Genomic DNA, 6,005 nt, shown 5'->3' with positions numbered 1-6,005 from the left:
AACAAGCAAGAAGGGAAAAATAGGTGAGGCTGGAGATGCTAGAAGTTTCCGAAGTTCCTGCAGCTAGTCAGGGGCAGAGCTGCAACTCAAACTGCCTGATCATTGACATGACTTCCTCCGAACTAGGCCTCAGGATTCAGGGCTGCCAAAGTGCAGTTTCTGCTAATGAACCAGGAGGAGGACGAGGCGAGTCAGGTGCCTAGGATGCAAAATGAGAAGCTTCAGCCCCTCACCGTAGACTCAGCCCCTCACCATAGACTGAGCTCTGCTGCTAATTCAACGAGGGATATTTGGGTAGTTGCTTGAAACACCTAAGAAACCACAAAAGTCACACTGACATTTACTACTTACTTCTATTGAATCTGTAAATATTGATGAGGATTCATTAGTTAATTAATTTGTTTTCCCACCCTGAGGGAAAGTGAAGGCAAATGGGGTGGGGGTATGATGGCAGAGGAGAGGGGCCATCTTCTTGTTTTGTTGTGGAAGTTGGAAACAGTCAAATAGTTGGTCTATTTTAGATAAATCTAGAAGATTTATTTTAGAAGAATCTAGATTGAAGTCTGAAAAGAATATGAAAATGAACATATGTATGTATACACATGACTGGGACACTGTGCTGTACACAAGAAATTGACACATTGTAACTGACTGTACTTTAATTTAAAAAATAATAAAAATAAAATATATAACATTAGACTGAAGTCTGTGCTATACAATTAATATATGGCAAAGCGGTCCCTTGGGATGTTTTGGGTTGACAGTCCAAGTGCTGAGTCCTTGTCCCAGAGTCAACCATCCTCTATGGCAGTACCTCTAGTTACCGCCCCGTGATTTTAATCCTTTAGGAAGCCCCCAGAAGCTCTGCAATAAGCACCAGGTGGTCAACAAAGGAACGAGGATGCAGGTGTCTTGTTTCCCTACTCAGATCGCTCTCTCTCTCCACACATCTCTCTGCCCTTGTGCTGAGATCCTGTGTATCCACTGCAGAAATATAATGGCCTTTTCAGGAGAAAAATCTACTTAGCACTGTGCTCTGCCTGGGAGCTCTGCTATGCTCTAAAAGGTAGCAGTCACCAGACATCAACTCCTACCGCCAATGAAGTCCAGTTGTTTTCTCTGTATTTTGACTCATTTCTTGCCTCAACAAAAAATACTAAATCCTAATTTGAAAGATAAATGATACAACACAATCCCTGTGTATCCCCCCATTGCTGCCACTGGAGCACACGTGCACGCACACACACGCCAGGGAAGTCGATTGATCTCATGTTTTCTTGATAATAAGGGTGTGTCATTCACTCAAAGAGTCACCTTGGGTAAGTCATGTAACCACTCTCTGCTCGCAGTTTTCTCTCCCAGTAAAATGAGATTACACTGGAAGCCTCAAGTGCCTTCCAGCTCTGGAATTTCATAATTCTAGAGGTGACGCATTTCCTCAAAGTTATAACTGTAACCCAACTGGAGTCAGCAAACTTCAGCCCTCAGGCCAAATCCTGCCTGCCACTTGCTTTTGTACAATCTGAGAGCTCAGGATAGTTTTCACATTATTAATGGCTGAGGGAAAAAAAATCAAAAGAACAGTATTTCATGACATGTGAAAATTATATAAAATTCAAATCTCAGTGCCCATAAATAAAGCTGTATGGGAACACAGCTGGGCCCATTTATTTATACATTATCTATGGCTGCCTTTGCAACACAAGGGTCGAGTTGAGTTGAAACGGTTGCCTGCAAAGCCTAAGATATTTACTATATGTATAGAAAACGCTTGCCCTTTACAGAAAAAGTTTGCCAACTCCAGGTCTAAGCCACTAGACCATGTTCATAGTAACAAAGTCTGCTGAAACCCTCTTACCTGACTGAAGTTTTATTACTGGAAAAGAGGAGTCCTATAAAGTAACCCTAAGAACCAAAAAGAAAGCTATGCCTAATTAGACAATCTGATCCCTCTAAAAGAAACGGCTGGAAATCATTGATAAATCTACCATGTCAATGTCAGAACTGATTTTTTATGAGAAACAGTTTACTCCAAAGAATTTATCTCTTACTACTACTTTACAAAGAGGCCATTACAGCCATATTTCCCATTCTTTTTTTTTTCTTTTCTCTTTTTTTAAGTGGGCTGAAAAATAACACATTTATCTTTCCTTTATGTGTAATCATATTATTGGTGAAAATGACTGTTAAAGAGTGAGGCAGCATGAAACAAACCCCTGCCCAATAAACTGGTGACTTTGAAAAGGAAATTGCCCTGCTCAAGTGATGGATTCTGTTTCAGCCGTCATGACCCACGTTATGAGGGAGTCCAGGGACCCGGGTCCTGGCCCTTACAGGCAAAGCAGCTGCAAACGTCCACTGGGAGCTCGCCCGCCGAGGGCGTGCAGTAAATGGCCAAAGGCTGACCCGCCACCCCACCGCCACTCCAGGCTGAGCACTCAGCCCTGGGTCTCACCTAGCCTGGAATGCCCCCCATCTCCCCCTCCTCTCTGCTTACCTACCCCTATCAAGGCCCAGTTTGAGTTCCAAATATGGCCATACTCGAGGCCCATAGCCTCAGGACCCCCTGTATTACTTTTTATCAGTTTATGTTTGTGTGTTCTCTTCCCCCGGACTGCAAGATCCTCGGGCACAGAGAGCACCCTCGTTTTGACATCTTTCAGTTAAAGATTTACAATAAGTTATGATTAAGATGACGCGATCGTGTTAAAATGGGAAAATAGTAACATTTTAGATCTTTTCTCGAAGAGAAGATGAGATACTTGAACAATACTTGCTTCCCTCTTACTGATTCTCAGGCAGGGTTTTTCCAGTGAGGCACTGATACCTGGGGACACTGTGGGAATTCTCAGCAGTGTGTTGCTGTTACTTTATCAAGGGGAAATCTACCCATTCAGAGCAAAAGGGGTCCTCTTCTGGACAATAAATGGTTCTTTTCAGAATTTTGTTGAGCTTCAAGTCAAACATAACTTTGTTTCCTTGAGAAAGAAGATGGGGCCACAGAGCTATTGGGGGTCCCTACTTTCAGTATTTGGGGGCTTTGAGATGGGGACACCAGGCCATCTCTTTGTCTCAAGACATCAAATGCTTGCTTCTTGGCAGTCACTTTGGAAGCAGCTTTGCTCTTCATTGTCTGTAAAGGTGAATCTGAGGTTTTTCTCAGTATCAGTTAAAATACTTTTAAATGTTGGGCTTTGCAGCAGGGGATCTTGGAAAATTTTAGTCTTTTTTACCTTTTCTGCTGTCATCTGAATGTTGTAATCATGCAAATAAATGTTCTTTCAAAACTAGAAGTATTTGCTTTAACTCTAAACTAATTTTACATTTTTCCTTTATACTACTGTTTAAGGTAATTAGCAGTATTTCAAAAGGATTTAGTATTTTGGAAGAGTCTTAGTCCTAGAGCCTATCAAAAGGTGTGCCTTTTAGTTTTACTCTCAGAAAGAATCATAAAATGATTGTAATCATTTTTTAAAAAGATTTATTTGATATCTTAGCCCTGGCTACACTTAGAACAACACAGAACAAAATATCAACTCCTGGGCTCCACCACCCAAGAAATTCTCATTTAATTGCCCAGGGATAGTGCCTAGGCATGAGTGTGTGCTTGCAATCCCCTCCAGGGCTTCACTGGCCATGTAAAGATCAGACATGAGCACCTCATACATACCTCGGTTACAGCTTTTATTACTTTGTACTACGCTTATGTGCACTCCTTAGAGATGGCAAGCTTATGTAGAGCCAGGAGTTGTATCTCACTCATCCTTGGGTCTTACAGTAGACAGACATTTGTTAAACCACAAGTGCCTGACATTAACACAACTCTTTCTTGGGGGCTCAAATCCCGCAGAGAGAAAGCAAGGATGAACTCTAGGAAGTTTCTTAAGCAAAGGTGACCAGTCTCTGAACCATGTGACCCAACAAGATGGACATGGGTGATTAGCCCAGGAATAAGCACTTAACCAAGGTCTGCTGAGCTACGGGGTGTCCAGTAATCTAAAAGAGGTCCTGACACAAAAGCTCAATTCAACTCTAGCACCTAGTTAGTCCCCAGCGGGGCCAATTAGATCCTTTCACTAAAGGAGTTTAAATGTTAGATCAACAGAGAGCTGAGCAGTTGGTAGCAAGAGGAGAAGCCAAGAGACACCCGGAGAAAAACAGAGAGAGAAAGAGGAGCTGAATCACCTTGGCGGCTAAGCCTGTTAGAAGGCATCGCAGATGCCTGTGGCTCAGGGGGCAGCGAGATAACCCAGTCACAGAGCCGGATCCTGAATGACCTTCCAGTTCCTGAACTTCAATCCAGTTTTCGTGAGGCCTGGCTGGGTGGCCTTTCCGGAAGGCTTTTCGGAGACACGTGGCTGAGTGGTGGAGATTCCGGTCAGCCTTCCTTCCACAGTGAACTCCCATTACTTAGGGTAAACTCAGTGGTATCTGTTCTCTGCAACCCCCGAAAGCCCAGTCAGCACAACTCCCAGGGTCTAGCACTTTGCCTGGCACATAATGAACGCTAAATCATTGCAGGTGCTTGGACCGATGGGCCATTCCCTGTGAAAAAGCCTTCTAAAAATGAAGAATTCGTTCACAGCTGTGTAGAACACTGATAGGATCGCCGTCAAATTCCAAAAACAATGCTAAACTAGAATAAATCTGTTGAGTTTATTCTGCCCCCCCCATTTCCAAATCTATCTACACTTCTACCATAATCTATCAAAGAAGGAAACGTCAAATTCTGCAGAACTACAGTAAGCATCCTAATTTCAGCTAAGGGACATTTGGATGACTTGATTTTCACTCTGCTTAATATTAAATCACAGTAATGTTAGTAAGAGCAATTTTCCTCCCACACTAGCTTCAGTGACAAACCTCCAAAGTAGCTGATCTTTGACTTTTAAGCAGTTTAATGATATGAGATCTTCCCCCCACATTGCCACACACATTTCCCCTGTCTATTGTCTGTATTAGCTACTTGACGAACACATACTCCCCAACAACCGGATGAGTCATAAAATAAGAGGTACATGGATGTAAACTGAGCCTGTTTATGCTCTCCCTACCCCCAGCTAATAAAATAAAAGAGGTCCCACTGAATTCACGTCCAGTGGCTTCTGGAAAGCAGCTTTCTGCTTAGCAAAGACATATCTTAGTTAGTACATTATTTTAAAGGTAGAGCTAATTTTATGCCCTGTGTGAATGAAACGGATTTCTGGGGAGAGTCATGTGCAGGGTGTGTAAGGACTTGCCCTCCTCACGTCCTCTGCAAAAGGCTCTGGCTCTTCTGGTGGTAAGCAAACCAACAAAAGGAATGCCTACGAGGTCTCACAGAGATCAGAAGTGGGAGCTGGGTCCCTGCTCACGGAAACTCAGCACCCAAGGGAGTGCTTGCTTAGGTCCCCCATCTGCATTTTCAAAACTCTGGATAAAAGCAGATTTAGCCCAGCCTCCACTGACCTGTTCCTGATAAAGTGATCTTACGTCTCTGGAATTGGGATTCTGAATGTATGTGCCTACCCCACGTCTGGTATTATATTACAACAGCATGAAAATGGAGCCTAGGACCGAGGAGCGGGCCAGCCTCAGAAGCCTTCTTCATTGCCTGCCATGTAATACATGATATGCAAAGCCTCTGACTTCAGCCAGCAGATATTTGGAGACCGTGTTGGCCCTAGCATGGGGACTAAACTAATGTGTGTTTAGGTCAGAAAGCGAATCAGAAAAGCCACTGGAGGGCACGTCACGGAGTGAGAGCCCTATAAATTCTTCCCCACGCTCAGCGTCCCCTGGCAAACACTCGGCTTCCCTCCCCGGGCCGCTCCACATCTCTCCTCCGTAGTGCTAGGAGAACTCTGGCCAGCAGCTAGCTGCTCTCCTCGCCACTGCCTTCTGCCCTGCAGCAAAGCGAACGGGCTAGAAGACACCCGAGGAGGGAGGAACGCCTTCGACAGGCGCGAGGAAAGCCCAGTGTAGCCCTGTAGCCCGACAGAGCCCGAGCTCAGAAAGCCAGGCGC

This window comes from Camelus bactrianus, chromosome 3 (assembly GCF_048773025.1).
Source record: "Camelus bactrianus isolate YW-2024 breed Bactrian camel chromosome 3, ASM4877302v1, whole genome shotgun sequence".
In the NCBI taxonomy this organism is placed as follows: Eukaryota; Metazoa; Chordata; class Mammalia; order Artiodactyla; family Camelidae; genus Camelus; species Camelus bactrianus.
The sequence above is the reverse complement of the archived record's forward strand: the minus strand, read 5'-3'. Positions refer to the sequence as shown.